The following is a 19,089-nucleotide window of genomic DNA, read 5'->3' as shown; positions in this document are numbered from 1 at the left end:
CTCCTCCTTTCTCAACCGGGCTTGGAACCGGCTATGGCAGAGTTATGTAGATATTTCAAAAATAGTCCCTCTAATGACTGGAAGGATTTATTGGACGAATTACGCGCGAGAAAGATTTATTATTTCCGAACCTGCTAAGAGAGCGGTTCCCACCACGGATAACTACTTTAGTTTTTGATTATACAATATACTTGATTAAATTTTTAAAATAGAGCTAACAAAAGAAAAGGAAAAACCAGGAAATAAGAGCAAGAATGGCCAGCAAGGCAGTGCCTTTTGTCTATTGCTACTAATATTAAGAGCAGTGCTAGAATATATACAATAGGTCGATCTGTTTTAGACACAGAGCTAACAAAAGAAAAGGAAAAACCAGGAAATAAGAGCAAGAATGGCCAGCAAGGCAGTGCCTTTTGTCTATTACTACTAATATTAAGAGCAGAGCTAGAATATACTAAATAGGTCGATCTATTTTGGGCACAGAACTAACAAAAGAAAAGGAAAAACCAGGAAATAAGAGCAAGAATGGCCAGCAAGGCAGTGCCTTTTGTCAATTGCTACTAATATTAAGAGCAGTGCTAGAATATATACAATAGGTCGATCTATTTTAGACACAGAGCTAACAAAAGAAAAGGAAAAACCAGGAAATAAGAGCAAGAATGGCCAGCAAGGCAGTGCCTTTTGTCTATTGCTACTAATATTAAGAGCAGTGCTAGAATATACTAAATAGGTCGATCTATTTTGGGCACAGAACTAACAAAAGAAAAGGAAAAACCAGGAAATAAGAGCAAGAATGGCCAGCAAGGCAGTGCCTTTTGTCTATTGCTACTAATATTAAGAGCAGTGCTAGAATATATACAATAGGTCGATCTATTTTAGACACAGAGCTAACAAAAGAAAAGGAAAAACCAGGAAATAAGAGCAAGAATGGCCAGCAAGGCAGTGCCTTTTGTCTATTACTACTAATATTAAGAGCAGTGCTAGAATATACTAATTAGGTCGATCTATTTTAGACACAGAGCTAACAAAAGAAAAGGAAAAACCAGGAAATAAGAGCAAGAATGGCCAGCAAGGCAGTGCCTTTTGTCTATTCCTACTAATATTAAGAGCAGTGCTAGAATACATACAATAGGTCGATCTATTTTAGACACAGAGCTAATAAAAGAAAAGGAAAAACCAGGAAATAAGAGCAAGAATGGCCAGCAAGGCAGTGCCTTTTGTCTATTGCTACTAATATTAAGAGCAGTGCTAGAATATACTAATTAGGTCGATCTATTTTGCACACAGAACTAACAAAAGAAAAGGAAAAACCAGGAAATAAGAGCAAGAATGGCCAGCAAGGCAGTGCCTTTTGTCTATTGCTACTAATATTAAGAGCAGTGCTAGAATATACTAATTAGGTCGATCTATTTTGGACACAGAACTAACAAAAGAAAAGGAAAAACCAGGAAATAAGAGCAAGAATGGCCAGCAAGGCAGTGCCTTTTGTTTATTGCTACTAATATTAGGAGCAGTGCTAGAATATATACAATAGGTCGATCTATTTTAGACCCAGAGCTAACAAAAGAAAAGGAAAAACCAGGAAATAAGAGCAAGAATGGCCAGCAAGGCAGTGCCTTTTGTCTATTGCTACTAATATTAAGAGCAGTGCTAGAATATACTAAATAGGTCGATCTATTTTGGGCACAGAACTAACAAAAGAAAAGGAAAAACCAGGAAATAAGAGCAAGAATGGCCAGCAAGGCAGTGCCTTTTGTCAATTGCTACTAATATTAAGAGCAGTGCTAGAATATATACAATAGGTCGATCTATTTTAGACACAGAGCTAACAAAAGAAAAGGAAAAACCAGGAAATAAGAGCAAGAATGGCCAGCAAGGCAGTGCCTTTTGTCTATTGCTACTAATATTAAGAGCAGTGCTAGAATATATACAATAGGTCGATCTGTTTTAGACACAGAGCTAACAAAAGAAAAGGAAAAACCAGGAAATAAGAGCAAGAATGGCCAGCAAGGCAGTGCCTTTTGTCTATTACTACTAATATTAAGAGCAGTGCTAGAATATACTAAATAGGTCGATCTATTTTGGGCACAGAACTAACAAAAGAAAAGGAAAAACCAGGAAATAAGAGCAAGAATGGCCAGCAAGGCAGTGCCTTTTGTTAATTGCTACTAATATTAAGAGCAGTGCTAGAATATATACAATAGGTCGATCTATTTTAGACACAGAGCTAACAAAAGAAAAGGAAAAACCAGGAAATAAGAGCAAGAATGGCCAGCAAGGCAGTGCCTTTTGTCTATTGCTACTAATATTAAGAGCAGTGCTAGAATATACTAAATAGGTCGATCTATTTTGGGCACAGAACTAACTAAAGAAAAGGAAAAACCAGGAAATAAGAGCAAGAATGGCCAGCAAGGCAGTGCCTTTTGTCTATTGCTACTAATATTAAGAGCAGTGCTAGAATATATACAATAGGTCGATCTATTTTAGACACAGAGCTAACAAAAGAAAAGGAAAAACCAGGAAATAAGAGCAAGAATGGCCAGCAAGGCAGTGCCTTATGTCTATTACTACTAATATTAAGAGCAGTGCTAGAATATACATATTAGGTCGATCTATTTTGGACACAGAACTGACCAAAGAAAAGGAAAATTCAGAAAATAAGAGCTAGAATGGCCAGCAAGGCAGTGCATTTTGTCTATTACTACCAATATTAAGAGCAGGGCTAGATTATACTCATTAGATCTGTCTATTTTGGACACAGAACTAACAAAAGAGAAGGAAAAATCTCAAAATAAAAGCTAAAATGACCAGCAAGGCAGTGTATTTTGTCTATCACCACTGATACTAAGAGCAGTGCTAGAATATACACATTAGGTCGATCTATTTTGGAAACTGAACTACAAAAAGAGAAGGAAAAACTAGGAAATAAGAGCTAGAATGGCCAGCAAGGCAGTGCATTTTGTCTATTACTACCAATATTAAGAGCAGGGCTAGATTATACTCATTAGATCTGTCTATTTTGGACACAGAACTAACAAAAGAGAAGGAAAAATCACAAAATAAGAGCTAAAATGACCAGCAAAGCAGTGTATTTTGTCTATCACCACTGATATTAAGAGCAGTGCTAGAATATACACATTAGGTCGATCTATTTTGGAAACTGAACTACAAAAAGTGAAGGAAAAACCAGGAAATAAGAGCAAGAATGGCCAGCAAGGCAGTGCATTTTGTCTATTACTACTAAAATTAAGAGCACTGCTAGAATATACATATTAGGTCGATCTATTTTGGACACAGAACTGACCAAAGAAAATGAAAATTCAAGAAATAAGAGCTAGAATGGCCAGCAAGGCAGTGCATTTTGTCTATCACCACTGATATAAAGAGCAGTGCTAGAATATACACATTAGGTCGATCTATTTTGGACACAGAACTGACCAAAGAAAAGGAAAATTCAAGAAATAAGAGCTAGAATGGCCAGTAAGGCAATGCATTTTGTCTATTACTTCCAATATTAAGAGCAGTGCTAGAATGTACTAATTAGGTCGATCTATTTTGCACACAGAACTAACAAAATAGAAGGAAAAATCACAAATTAAGAGCTAGAATGGCCAGCAAGGCAGTGTATTTTGTCTATTACTACCAATATTAAGAGCAGGGCTAGATTATACTCATTAGAGCTGTCTATTTTGGAAACTGAACTACAAAAAGTGAAGTAAAAACTAGTAAATAAGAGCAAGAATGGCCAGCAAGGCAGTGCATTTTGTCTATTACCACTGATATTAAGAGCAGTGATAGAATATACACATATGGTCGATCTATTTTGGAAACTGAACTACAAAAAGTGAAGGAAAAACCAAGAAATAAGAGCAAGAATGGCCAGCAAGGCAGTGCCTTTTGTCTATCACCACCGATATTTGTAGCAGAGCTAGAATATACACATAAGGTCGATCTATTTTGGAAACTGAACTACAAAAAGTGAAGGAAAAACCAAGAAATAAGAGCTAGAATGGCCTGCAAAGAAGTGTATTTTGTCTATGACTACGTATATCAGTAGCAGAGCTAGAATATACATATTAGGTCGATCTATTTTGGACACAGAACTGACCAAAGAAAAGGAAAATTCAAGAAATAAGAGCTAGAATGGCCAGCAAGGCAGTGCATTTTGTCTATCACCACCGATATTGGTAGCAGAGCTAGAATATACACTTCAGGTCGATCTATTTTGGAAATAGAACTTCAAAAATGAAGGAAAACTGTATCACAGCGTACAAAAATTTATTACTTTTTTTGGCTCCTAGGACCCGATAAGACATAATTGCTGGTATTCATTGCTTAACGGGTCAGCTAGGTTACTTGGCTATCTAATAAACTATTTTGGTTCAAGGAAAGGGCTGAAGTTAGAGTAGTAAGATGACTTCCACAGTTATCTTATCCAGTTTTAGAGCCCTAAATAGGAACAGGTGTAATAATTACAAGGCTTCCAGTATTTCGTCTACCTAATTTATTAGTATCTTCTTAATTAAACTCTTGAATTGGGGTATTCAATTGTAATAAAACATCCAGATTCATTGTATAAAACGCACTCCATTATCACCTTTATCTAATCTAGGTTCTGCCAGCTGTTGGAAGGAAAATACGATAAGTTACATCAAAAAAGCTCCTAAAGGTGCTTATCGAGCCATAAATTACGTGAAAATATTCGGTTAAGCCAAAATTAACTAAAACATTTTCTTAATTTGTGAAAATCGCTTTTCCTTTGTCACCAAGCGGTTTGTTATAAAACGGAAATTAATTCTATTAACTACGTTAAAATTAGTTATTTCAAAGTGATTACGGATATACACTACAATCTAACAAGTTGTATCCGGATCTGTTAGCCATGGACAAGTATTTCATTAGTATGCTAATAGAATGAAGGAATGTTAGACCCATGGATTTACATGAATTAAAGCAGGTGAATAGAAGCGGTTAATTTGAACTTGATTTTCACTGCAAAGTTTTACAATTTTTTCAAATATTTTAATGGTGAAAATGTTTCAATTTAAAAACACCTCACCAGTATTGAGGTAACCGGCGGTAACTTACAGAAAACTAGCGTGAGTGTTGTGTGAATCCAGTTTGTACATCTGTTCCCTCGTATGTCTTAACACCTCCATAAACAATCCCACAAGTCGACTGAGACAGAGCCCTACCTCTAGGTGGAGTTCAATTATTGAATCATGGGATAGACACCAATGGGTAGTAACTAGATGGACTTCTGATTTACTTGTATCTGGAAGATACATGCATTTCAATATTTTGAAAAAATTTGATTATTGTCTTAAATTTAGGCGCCACGGTAGCTGAGCGGTTAGAGTTAGAGACTAGACCCGCAAAGCTAAGATGTATTGTTGGTTAGTAGATTCGATTCCCGGTCTAGGTCTTGTGTTTTATTTAATGGTTAATATGAAGAATTTATAGTAAAGTATGTTAGGCGGTTATAGGCTAGACCCGCAAAGCTAAGATGTATTGCTGGTTAGTGGATTCGATTCCTGGTCTAGATCTTGGATTTTATTTAATGGTTAATATGAGAAATTTATAGTAAAGTATGTTAGGCGGTTATAGGCTAGACCCGCAAAGCTAAGATGTATTGCTGGTTAGTGGATTCGATTCCTGGTCTAGATCTTGGATTTTATTTAATGGTTAATGTGAGAAATTTATAGTAAAGTTTGTTAGGCGGTTATAGGCTAGACCCGCAATGCTAAGATGTATTGCTGGTTAGTGGATTCGATTCTATTTAATGGTTAATATGAGAAATTTATAGTGAAGTATGTTAGGCGGTTATAGGCTAGACCCGCAATGCTAAGATGTATTGCTGGTTAGTGGATTCGATTTTCTTTAATGGTTAATGTGAGAAATTTATAGTAAAGTTTGTTAGGCGGTTATAGGCTAGACCCGCAATGCTAAGATGTATTGCTGGTTAGTGGATTCGATTCTATTTAATAGTTAATATGAGAAATTTATAGTAAAGTTTGTTAGGCGGTTATAGGCTAGACCCGCAATGCTAAGATGTATTGCTGGTTAGTGGATTCGATTCTATTTAATAGTTAATATGAGAAATTTATAGTAAAGTATGTTAGGCGGTTATAGGCTAGACCCGCAATGCTAAGATGTATTGCTGGTTAGTGGATTCGATTCTATTTAATAGTTAATATGAGAAATTTATAGTAAAGTTTGTTAGGCGGTTATAGGCTAGACCCGCAATGCTAAGATGTATTGCTGGTTAGTGGATTCGATTCTATTTAATGGTTAATATGAGAAATTTATAGTGAAGTATGTTTGCTATTCGCCTCAGTCCAAGGCACCTAATTTGGGTAGTTGGACATAAAGCTCGCCTTAAAAAAAAAATAGGCATTACTATTGTCTTAAATTTTGTTTTAATTTCCTGTAAATATTTGAAATCATTTCAGCCATGACACTATTCACAAACAAAAAAAAACTTTTTTTAAAAATTTATTTACAGAAATTATTTAATTATAGCATCTAATTTACAAATCCACACATTCTAGCCTTAGGTTAGATAATCTACAACTGGGTTAAATGATGTCAACTGCAGACTCACAGCTACAAACCGTTTCAATATACGTATGTATTTCATCCGTTCACTAAATCTGTCAACTACAAAAAGGAATTTAGCATTCCTATTTCATAAACTGGAATACATTTGTTTATATAATCAAATACATTTAAAAAAAAAAATTAATTTACATATTTAGAATTTTATTTAAAAATATATAAACGGGAATTCAAGAATAAAGAACAATTCAAAAATGGCATACAGATTACAATAATGGTGATAAAGGTAGATTCTATAAAACTATGGCAGATCAGTTACCTAGACAACCATGGTTTAAGGGAACTGTCACTAATAAATGGGTTGTTACGACAATAAGCAGGCTGAGAGCGAACCACGCGGTATGCGGATCGTATCTACACAGGATCAACAAAAGGTCCTCTCCTCTTTGCGTAGATTGCAATGAGGAGGAGGATTTCAAACATGTAATAATGATATGTCCACGTTATGTGGTAGAAAGGAAACGAATGTTTGACGATATATATAGGTATTTAGATGCACCATTTCGCTACGAAGACATTATTTTCTCCACCAACATTTATGTGCTTAAGTCGATAGCAGAGCTAGCAATGAAATATGAATGTATTTAAAAGCTATAGCCGAATTAGAATGAATGGAAGAAAATGCTTAGAGAAGGATTACGTGATTTTAATTTTGGGTTAAGCTATAAGGATGGCAGGAGCACAGAGTGCTGCTCCATCCATTAGCAGTAGTTTATGTAAATAGCAGTATATAGTAGAATGATGAATGTGTGAAGCGAATGTATTTGTAGGTAAGAATGGAGAGTGAGTGATATTCTAGTGATAAGCACCTAGACGACGCTAGCTGTATGGCGGAAACCAATGGTTACTTGGTTACAATGAGAGAAGGTATACGTTTTTAGGATAAGTTTGACTAGTTTAGTGTCCGGTTACAGCCAGAATTCTATTTCATTTTATTTTCTAGCCATATCTTAAAGAAATGAAAATGGATTTCACCAATTTTCTGCAAGCTAAGTCAACATTTTCCTTGCTCCAAATATAGTTATAATGCTTGCCTCAAATTGCTACTTGGTCCCTTCTTAAGATGCTATTAAATAAAGAGAGACGTAAGAAAAGATCTTACAAACTTCCTTTGGCTGTACGCACGAATTCGCAGCGGAAATCCTTTCTTGAAACCTCTGCACTGCTCGTGTCACAATTTTCACTTAATTTTGTGAAGTTGTTCACGTTAGTTCACTATCTTGTGATAGCCCCATTGTGATAAGATATCTTGTGAGTTATCAGGTGCAAAGAGGGTGTACAATCTTTATTGTTCAGGAAATCTTTTAATTTCAAAAGTTAATTAATATTTTCTAGCTAAATTTATTATAATTATTTTGTAGCCCGCTGCTTGATTAGTTTTATGGCTATGATAGTAAACATTGTTGGGAAACAGAATCTCATTTTCTGGAATCGTTCACAACAAATATCTGGAACAGAAAAGGCTCTAGTTCCGATCGTTGAAGAAACCCATGCACTGATTCCTTTAGTAAACACATACTCCGTTCTGTCAGCCAGTGATTCGTTAAACTTCCAAGGTTTTTTCCACAGATAATAAATTTAGTTTTTCCAGCACTTGTTGCATGCGAGGTCATATCGAAGTCCTCCAATAATTCTTTTACTTCAGGTAAAACTGCTTTCTATAGTTGAATATAGTTCTCTTTAGCTGTACTGAGACTAGCTCAATTGATTCATCAAGTAATTTGTTCCTTAATACTGTTCCTTAATGCTTAATACTGTAACAATAGTTATTGGTATAAGACTATTGTAAAACAACCATCTTTTCCATGAACAGACGTTCATTTCATTTCAGGAAAATTACCAGAAACCAGGACTTATTTATTAAACATTTGTTAACGATGTATTGTTTTCTTTACAAAGAAACAAGATTTTATAATTGAATCTGTGCATTACTTTGTTTGTGCATCCTTTGGAAATTATCAATACATGCTTTAAAAACCATTTTGAATCCAATTGATGGTGTTTCATTACTTAATCTCCAGGACAGGGATGCTGACACCCATCATTTTGTCAGTTAAATGCACCAAATATTCATTGAACTTTTCTGGATCAAGGTTTTTTATTTTCTGACTTAATTAAATGAACATCTTGTGAGTTTTCCTTGGTGTTTTGTCCTTAAACTTCTTCTCCTGCCTCCTGTCTCTCGTAAAAGGCATCAGCCCCACCAGCTATATGAAGTTGGTAGTATATTTCATAATACCACTGCAAAGATACCATTCCAAAGCAAGATGAAAAAATAATTGCCATTTCATTCGTGATAACAGATAAATGACATTTCAGTCCATGAACAGACAAGACAGAAGACACACCAACCCTGAAATGTAAAAATATTACTTTGTAAACTAGCCCTGAAGATGACCTAGTCCCTAGGTCGAAAGCTCGGCAGAATAAATGTATCACTGACTGAAATGGCAATTATTTTTTCATCCTATTGAAACTATGAATCAGTCACCAAAAACAATGAACAACAATTCCAAAGTAAGTTGAGAAACCAGGGATATTCTCCTGGTATTGTTGTTGGAAAGAATATCCTCCTTACAACTTACAACTAGATACCAGGAATTATTTTGGGAGGAAACATGGCCGAAAGAGGAGTCTGTATCAATTTTGACAGAGTTCTTTTTTGAGCCAATAACTTTTGATATAACTAACAATAACTTTTGATAAAGTTCTATGAAATTCCAGAGGTTATTTCCAGTAAATAATTATTTTTAAACCAAGTTGTCCATAATATTATTTTTAAATAAAATAAAATTTAAAAAAAAAAACAAGATCGCATGCTGTTATTTGAAGTATTAGCAATAATAAATAATACATGATGTTTATGGGCAACATATGTCTTCATAAACAAGAAATGGGAGCTAAACACACGCACAAATAAAAGGAAATACCAATAAGAACGGGGCTAAATAGCATTAGTGTGTGAATATTGGAAAAAAAAAGAGCTTATTCTGTACTAGAATAAGATTCTTTTGATCTGTTGAACATGCTAAAAATGCCGGCCGGGGCTTCCTTACTTTTAGCTTCCATAGTTAAATGCACTAACTCATTGCACACAGACACTCTTTCTGTCATTAATTGGTTTCTATTTAACAAAATAAAACGCATCATATTTACCAGAATAATCTAAAAATATTCTTTGTAATAAAATTAAATATTTCTGAAGATGTGAAAGCTAAAATATGCAGCTATTTCTAGCTAAAATGTTGCTTAAAACAAAGAGGATGTCTTTCAGTTTTGTAGATTACCCGATTATACAAAAATATAATCTATTTTTTTCTTTTTTTTTTTTTTGGAAACTGTATTCACATGATACATAAATAGTTACCAATGTCCTAAACCCTTAAGACTTTCTTACATAGTTTTAGGGACATTGGAGCAGAAGCTATACAGCGAAAAAGTGAGGAAAGTTGAAGCTAATGGTATTAAGGAATTATGTTCTCTAAGTCTTTTATGTTTGTAAGAGAATGGAGAAGGCTCATTTCAAGGCAGACCGGATTTGGGTACCTAGAATACATAGTTTATATTTTTAAACCTGATTTTATACCGGAAGACCAAATGCTAAAGCGGAAGACTGTACGCTAGACTGTGGTTTGATTTAATTTCTACTTTTTTCTTACACTGAGCCGCCAAACAGTTTTTAAAGAATAAAATGAGTAAAATTTATAAAGATTTTAGAAACAACGATAGCTAAATCGATAAAAATCACTTCTATTGCTATTCTAAGGCTGTAATATTGGTAAGCCTAGGGCAAGATACCCTTTTAAAAAAATCAAAATAGCCTTAAAATACCAAGAAAGAAAAAAAAAAAAACAGATCTCAACAGATGCTCCACCTGTTGCCATAGGCTTACCGAGATAAAGTCTCAAAATGGTCTCATAAATCTTGGTTCCCTCAACGCTACCCGATTCTGGTGCTCTCTGGAATCACATTGGAGCCTCTTTATGGTTGTAAGTTTCTAGACGAAGTTTAGGTAAGAACATTTACAGTTCAAGTCTGAACAAACGCGTCTTATTTTCGTCGAATATTTCTCCCAATAAATCGAATTAAACCTTCTTAAAACTAAATTACTAAAACCCAATTTGGATATTTATTGGAAAGAACTTAATTGCAGGTTAATGAGTAATAATAAAAAGTTAATTTATTTTATTAAACAGGGAAAATGACCTACGTATATTCCAAATTAAAAAGGGATTAGAGTTGGATGCTGGGAGCTAAGACTATTTGATTTCATTATGTGTTCCACCACTAGATTTATCTCCTACCGGCCGTGAAAATAAATTGAATTGCATTCAAGCGATGAAGAGCGCCAGGGCTAGAGCTTTAAAGCTTCTTTCGGTTATTTATCTTATTTTAACAATTATCTGCTTCTTCTTCCTGTGGGAACCGGGAAACATATTTATTTCTGCATAAAACTTAAAATTCAAACTCTGCATGATTTGCAATATTTATTGTTACAAGGAGGAAGTATGAAATAATGTCCTACGAAGAAGAACTAGTTATTAAAGTCCATTTCCGGTTCATTGATTATTGAACGAATAAAAATTTTTTGATTCAATTTGCTGTACTTGCTCACAGTCAACAGTGAGCCAATGTAATAATAAACAATTCAGCCTCCAATATTACCTTTTTTCATCTCTTTCTTGTTTTATTCTTCCATGTTCATTTCTTTTTAAATATGAAGTTCCATTCCTATTCTAGATCGATATATCACGCGCTAAGAAATGGGCAGAATATAAGCAGATGGTCCTTCGAGAGAGAAATTGTAAGGCAGCATCCCACTTTATCAATACCCTACAACAAACTCAATACACATCTATCTCCCCACCAGTTTTTCTTCAACGTCACAGCGGGACTTATCTGATGAAATATATTTCCATATATTTTGATGCAAGAAATAAGATGGGTAAAGATGGGGCATTTATCCTGTAGAAAGGTTGATATTTTTTTAAATGTATTGAAGGATATAACATAATTTGTAAGGTAAATAAATTTTTGTTGTAAATTATTTATTTATTTGTAAGAAAGATGTCTGGGAGGAGTATAATGCAGCCTGCAGCCAGCATCATTCTGTTTTCTGGTTTTTAACTTTAACCTATGTGGACTTAACGGACTACTACAGCTGTGGGGTTCAGCCAAACCTACAAATATACGGACAGTACAAACATTTCAATCAAAACTTCTCCGACAGATAGCTGACGCTTCTTTCTACGGTTACTAACCTCACTCTTCACAACGACCTCAGCATCCCATTCGTACAAACAACTCGCCAAGACTATCTCAAGTTCCATACTGCTCTCTCTACTTGCTCAAATCCTCTTGTACAGTCTCTCGCCTCCTCTGACAACCCTAACAACCCTCCACGCCGACTGAATCGCCAGTACTATACTGCTCTCTCTACTTGCTCAAATCCTCTAGTACAGTCTCTCGCCTCCTCTGACATCCCTAACAATCCTCCTCGACAACTGAATTGTCAGTACTATACTGCTCTCTCTACTAGCTCTAATCCTCTAGTACAGTCTCTCGCCTCCTCTGACAACCCTAACAACCCTCCACGCCGACTGAATCGCCAGTACTATACTGCTCTCTCTACTTGCTCAAATCCTCTAGTACAGTCTCTCGCCTCCTCTGACATCCCTAACAATCCTCCTCGACAACTGAATTGTCAGTACTATACTGCTCTCTCCACTTGCTCTAATCCTCTTGCACTATCTCTCGCCTCCTCCGACATCCCTAACAATACTCGCCGACTGAATCGCCAGTAGCACTGCGACTTCCTTGCAGTCTGCAGACCTAAAGATCATTAATATCCTGTAGAGAGTGCTACCACTGAGTAGTTTCTCTCCTCCTGCATTTCACGCATCCATTTATCTTTTATTCTGCCTATTTACTTATTGTATGTGTGTGTATATACACATTGTAAATAACGAAATAAATTTCTAAAAAAAACTTTGGGTTTTTAATAAAATCTAATTTTCACCGTCAACTAACTTGGATTAAATTAACCAATTCAGGAAATTCAAATTTTCAAAAACTAGGCATTATTAATAATTGAAAATAATCTAGATATATAACAAGTTTTTTTTGGTTGTTTATTTTTCTTATGAAGTAAGTCTTGCGATCATCTCGCTTATACCTTTACAGGAAACCATTCTTTCCTAAGACCTGCTCCTAGCGAATGTCGAAAGACCTGCTTGATCTATACAAAATAAACTGTTTCTGCAACTGGTTGGCACCTGACTTGCACATCAAACCGCATCATTTGTAAGTGGCCACCTGCTTTCACTTCAGGTGGACATCACTTCCTCTATTAACACTTAATCTTGGGGGCAGTCAACACTCTTCCTCTCGTGGTTATTTTATCTTCACTTCTCAGCACTTTCCGCTACAGCCAAGTGTAATTCATTTCAAAGACTATTTATCTATTTGCTGTTGAACCGCAAAATTAGAACGGTTAGACTTCACAAGTAATTTACTGCCAGTAGCAGGTGGTAACGATCAATCTTTGAAAAGACGAAAGTAAATTACCTAGTTAGTTTTCCTTCAATTACACCTTTGATGGGCCGCAAAGAAGACTCATGTTATTATTTACAAAGGCAAGTTACACATTTCATTTTCAGAATTGATCTAGATGTTTGTAGTAGTAATAAACATTATACAGCAATTTCTTGTGTTAAAGTTAATTGAGTAATTTTGATAATAATGGTCAAGAATCTAATTTATTTGTATTTTTCTTGATTAATTTTATGGTCATTTGAATTTAAATTAAGAGTTCTAGGACCGAACAGCGGACCAACCAGTAACTGAAAAAGTAACATTTATAGAGTTAATAAGTGCTAATAGTCAGAATCTCAGTTAAACTATCGATCAACACCAAAATCAATATCTAGAATCAAATATTCTGGCAGCTGGATTTGCGTCCCAGTCTACGGTCTCTAGTCTAAGGAAATCCTTAGGGAATCGAGAATAAACCCTCTCTGGTAACAGTGCACCCCAGGGAAGGTTGAATTCCACCCTAACATCTGATAGTAACTACTTAGGAGAAAGAGTGTAAAGCAAAGCTTCCTGGACAATCTTAAACCTCCCAGAAGATTGGTATATTCTCCAGTTACCATCTGGTAACTGCGCAGGTTTTTTTTTTTTTTTGCGGCGGAGGGAAGGAATCAAATTTCCTACCAAGTCCCTCGTGTTAATCAGGAAGAGTTAGGTATCTCTTGAAGGCTCTGTTCCCCTTCGCACATTTCATCATTTCTTCCTAAGAAGCACTGGATGGTAGACTCGACAAGCAGCAAAACTGTTGCTCGACCTAGCGCTAAATGGGTCTGCCCAACTAGGAGCATGAGGAGTTACAAGGATGAGATTTAAGAATAATTACAGATCTTAAAAAGACAAGGACTCCAAAACCATTGGACATTCTTGCCTCACAAGAGCCTAGAATGATGTCTTCCATCAAATTGTCACCCAGAAACGATAAAACATCCAGGACGCACTTAGTGTGTTCTATTTCATTTCTTGTTCTTCTTAATCCCTCCTCTCTCTTCGCTAGACTCCAATTTATTCCCTCCATCCCTGTGTGTGTGAGAGAGAGAGAAAATCACTCTTAGTTCCTATATATAGATATGTTTCTAGTAGTTGTAGTGGATGTGTTGTTCTAAGGCTGCGAGCGCATGTGAGTGAATGTGTCCTCTCTCTCCAGGGTATAACATGATGGGAGGTTTGTGGATGAGTCGCCATACTTCCCTCGTCCATGCCGTTTGGAAGGAGTGAGCCAGAGGCTAAGCTGAAAGGGTTGCTAGGAGACTTCGAGGGAAGCCTCCCAGCGACTAGTATACCACCGCACTCCGGACGGTAACAAACCAAAGTAAGTGTTCCTTGAATTTTTGTTTTTTTGTTCTTTAAATTTCAACCCAAAAATTTAATAAATTTAAATTGTGCAAAAAATTTAAATCTTTGATTTAAAAACAAATTACAAAATAAACAAAAAAAAAAAATTCTACAAATCATTATCAAAAAAAATAACCAAAAGTATGTTTTTAGATTAAACGCGAAAACTAGACTGGTTTATTTGATTTCACCATAACAATGGATATATCGCATGCAAAATCTTGTAAGAATTCTCCGATCTTTCCCAATTTTAGCCCCTACACCATAAGCCACTTAAACGATATGCTAAAGTTTTAAGATTTATTACTAATCAATTAATAATTATGCTGAATAATAAATGCAATATTTAAAAAAAAAACAATAATTCAACTTTACGAAATATGGTAACCAATAATTCAGTTGAAGATCGTTTACATATTGCCCAGAACGTACGAGAACACTCGGGGCGTATCCTAGTTGCTGATCTACGCTTAATTTCAATTAAAAATCTAAAAAAAAAACAAGAACCATTTAAGTTTTTCTTTAATTTTTATATTTTTTCTTTACTTTAATTTTTGTTGCTTTATAACAAATTTTTGTTTTTTAAATTAATTTATAATTATACTCGAACTAATTAAAAATAAAAACTACTCAGTTTTGAGCTCACTATCAACAAATTTTTGTTTTTTAAATTAATTTATAATTATACTCGAACTAATTAAAAATAAAAACTACTCAGTTTTGAGCTCACTATCAACAAATTTTTGTTTTTTAAATTAATTTATAATTATACTCGAACTAATTAAAAATATGGTGTCGCGGTGGCGTAGGCTGAATAGCCAATTCCCCCGATGGAATCTAATCTAATCTAATCTAATTAAAAATAAAAACTACTCAGTTTTGAGCTCACTATCAACAAATTTTTGTTTTTTAAATTAATTTATAATTATACTCGAACTAATTAAAAATAAAAACTACTCAGTTTTGAGCTCACTATCAACAAATTTTTGTTTTTTAAATTAATTTATAATTATACTCGAACTAATTAAAAATAAAAACTACTCAGTTTTGAGCTCACTATCAACAAATTTTTGTTTTTTAAATTAATTTATAATTATACTCGAACTAATTAAAAATAAAAACTACTCAGTTTTGAGCTCACTATCAACAAATTTTCAGTTTTGAGCTCACTATCAACAAATTTTTGTTTTTTAAATTAATTTATAATTATACTCGAACTAATTAAAAATAAAAACTACTCAGTTTTGAGCTCACAATCAACAAATTTTCAGTTTTGAGCTCACTATCAACAAATTTTTGAAAATTTATTTATTTATTTTAAACTTTCAATTTTTACTAAGAAACAAAATTCCTCAGCTTTAATAAATGTTGGCCAATTTTTATTAAAATTAATCTTAGCCGGTCTTTAGTAATTTAAACTGTGTTATGGCTGGTTTTATATAAAGTTATTCCATTACCCGGTAAGTTTTTTATAAAGTTCTATTTATGTTCCCTAAACAAAATTACTATTTTTTTCTTACTGGAATTTTGGGAAGACAGGGGAATTTTTGGTACCTAAGTAATTATTACTTAAGAGTAATTTTAATAGAGAAACATTGGAATCATTCTAAATAATCGTGCAAAATTTTGAAATATCGTGAAGCTAAGCCAAATATTCGTATTTCAAATTACAAGTATTTTGAAATATTTTTGTCGTAATTTTGTGTGTCGTAATTTTTTAATTATTTTTTTTTGTTCAAAAATTTAGTCAATTTAATAGTTATTTTTTCCCCCATTTCTTGGTGATGTAATTAAAAGATGAATAAAGAAAATAAAATTTTTGTGTAACATCTTATTACTTCATTTGACTACCATCGTGTGTACTGGACTTGGCGATGAGAATATTCTCCTATCAAAAGTTATCACTTTGTTGATTTTATTTCGCTGTGTGTAGGTCTCTTTTTTTCGACATTTTTGGAAAAAAAGATTTTCTTTTTGCGCGCCCATTTTAGGAATTACTAGTTCTCTAACGTCTTTTGCGGGTGTTCCGGTTTAGAACTATTCAAAAAATGAATCACTTATTTTTATATCAGAGAGAATTTAACGTGACATAGAATTCTGAGCTATGTGAAACTCTTTCTATATTGATTGTAACATTAAATTTGATTTTTCGATTTTTTTGAAATTCCTTCCAAAATTTATCCAGCAGTTTTAATTTTGAAATTTCCCTAAATACATTGTATACCATACAGATCAAATAACTTACACTCGTGGAAAATGAAAAATGTTTTTTCGAGTAAAATGGTGCCGGATACAGTTTCCTGCTAAACAGTCGATAACAGTGTAAAAGAAAATCGTTAAAATTAATTAAAAAATTGTTAACAGCCGGTAAAATTTTAATTTATGTTATTTCCAATAGTTCGAAGTTAATAGAAATTGTAATATTTCTACAATTTCCTGTTCAGACACGATTATTTTTTCAAATTAATAAATACATATTATGTATTTACATTTTATTTATCTATTCATTCGCGTACATTCTTTCTATATTTCAATTAAATATTTTATTGCAAAGTATTGTTCATTTTTTGCTCTTTTTTTATTGGCTGAATCGTCAATTCCAAAGGGAAGAAAGATTATTGCCAATTTCCGGCATATTTTTTTGTTTTTTTTTATTGCCAAGCTTTCGACCTAGGGACTAGGGGGTCATCTTCAGGGCTTTCGACTTGTTTTTTTTATTAGATTAGATTCGATTCTAATAGGGCGGCCCTTAAGGCCTACGCCACTGCGACCTTTTTGGATCTATTGTGGCTCCCCTCACTCTAGAGCTCACCCTCCAGACCTGTCCGTTTAACCAAGACTCTTAATTCTGGGAGAGCGACTCTTGGGTAAAGCTCACCTGGTCTTGGTTTTTACCTCCCCCGAGAAGTAACATCCTTAGCCAGACAAGCCCCTCACACTGACACAACACAGTGCAGTGCCCGTTTCCTCCTCCTCTTTCTGACAGAACCTACAAACGCTATCATCTGCCAGGCCCATGCTAGGCATGTGTTTTCTGAGCCTGCAGTTAATAGGCCTACACAATTATCCTTATAGCCCCCACACGGCCTTGACGGATTAATTCTGCAGTCAGCCTTGGCCGAATAGCCTTTAATGATCTCCTTCGCCTGTCTCTGCCCTGTGGTGGCAAGCCTACCCTTAGACAGGATAGCAGGCATAATCACCAGCCTTGTTTACTACATCTATGAAGATGAGCCAAGTTACTACGACGAGCGTTTGGCAGTAATCTTTCTTCTTTCCTGTTATCTTTATATCTTATTTCCTTTTTGTTTATTAAATTTTGTATCGTACTGTTTCCTGTAATTAGTAAATGTCATATCCGTTAAATTTATGGAAAAATATATAAGAATTTTGTACGTTTAAAGTGTGCATGTAAATAAATGATGTTCTAATGGATATTAAAATTATATTATAAATTACGAAGGCACAATTTGCACATTTGAGCATTAAATTAATTATTAATGTTTGTTACTTATTTAATATTTAATAAAAAGAAGTATTAATAAATGGTACGCTAAGAGATTTTAGCTTCCCTTGAAGCCCAGCTTCGATCTGAAACCTTAGCCAGGTCACGACAGGTCACTTGCAAGATTTAGCTAACAAACTTCATTAGTTAGTGTTTGCTCATTTTGATGTCAACAAGTTAGAAACTAGGTAGTTATAAGTAATAGGGCACAAGTAAATATTACTTGTACGTTGCAGTTTCCGCCCTTAAATGTGAGGGGGGGGGAAATAGTAACTGAAATTCAGCGGTGAAACGCTTAAATGACCATTTCCGGATCGTAATATGTTTTATTTTGGTTCAATTTAACAAAGATCGTTAATTTTTGGTATTAATACTTATTCAAAATATTAATTTAATACTGATGATGTAAGCTGTTACGACACAGCTGCCTCAGTAAGGGCCTAAAATCGGAATTACCTGGAGAAGTTTAAAAACCAAAATGGTAGGGCTAACTGAAGCTTTGTGCCAATGCTTAATCCTGAATTGTGCACGCTATTGGGAAGTTGCACGATCTAGCGTTTGATGAACTCAGTTCATCAGACAGAAAAACAATCGCTTTATGAATCTTATCTACAAAAATAATGTTCTAAAAATGTTTATTGTGTATTGAATCATAACATTCTCGTCAACTGTGGTTATATTATTGTTATTATCGTAAAGTTGTACTTCCGTTTTCCTGATATTAAATAAAACCAAATTGGTAGGTACCCTGATGGCGGCTACTCTAAGTTTAAAATTAGAACTTTTTACAATGTTCTGTTTTTAAGTTACGCTGACTGAACCAAACACAAACATATTTACTTTTTTTCGAACTCAAGAGACTTCAAAAAATTGTATTCACTACGATAAACTAACATAAAAAAGACTACAGTGCTGCGCTCCTTCCTCATTGAAGTAATTTAAGAGAAGGTTCTTCACAGTACTGAAAAAGAAGTATTGAGGTCCTGATTAAACTGTTTTGGCCCAAGAATAAGGTTTTTTTCTTTTTCAGGATCGCTAAGCCAATC

At 34.3% G+C, this 19,089-nt stretch overlaps 1 protein-coding gene across 4 annotated transcripts in view; it reads left to right on the top strand.

Moving 5' to 3' along the window:
* LOC141461362 (neuronal calcium sensor 1-like) overlaps positions 1 to 19,089 on the top strand; it is a 340,287-nt gene that overhangs the window by 57,476 nt on the left and 263,722 nt on the right. Inside the window, exon 1 of one of the 4 annotated variants that reach the window (XM_074142350.1) lies at positions 14,398 to 14,515. The exons of 1 other annotated variant lie outside the window; for it this stretch is intronic. The gene's annotated coding sequence lies outside the window, so the exon portion shown is untranslated. Of the gene's footprint in view, positions 1 to 14,397; positions 14,516 to 19,089 lie in introns of those variants that run through there. 2 more of the 4 variants (XM_074142356.1, XM_074142362.1) reach the window with 2 other exon arrangements.

The sequence above is a fragment of the Rhodnius prolixus genome, unplaced genomic scaffold (genome assembly GCF_049639745.1).
Source record: "Rhodnius prolixus isolate KJV_2025 unplaced genomic scaffold, Rpr scaffold_6, whole genome shotgun sequence".
Lineage (NCBI taxonomy): Eukaryota > Metazoa > Arthropoda > Insecta > Hemiptera > Reduviidae > Rhodnius > Rhodnius prolixus.
The sequence above is the reverse complement of the archived record's forward strand: the minus strand, read 5'-3'. Positions and strand labels throughout refer to the sequence as shown.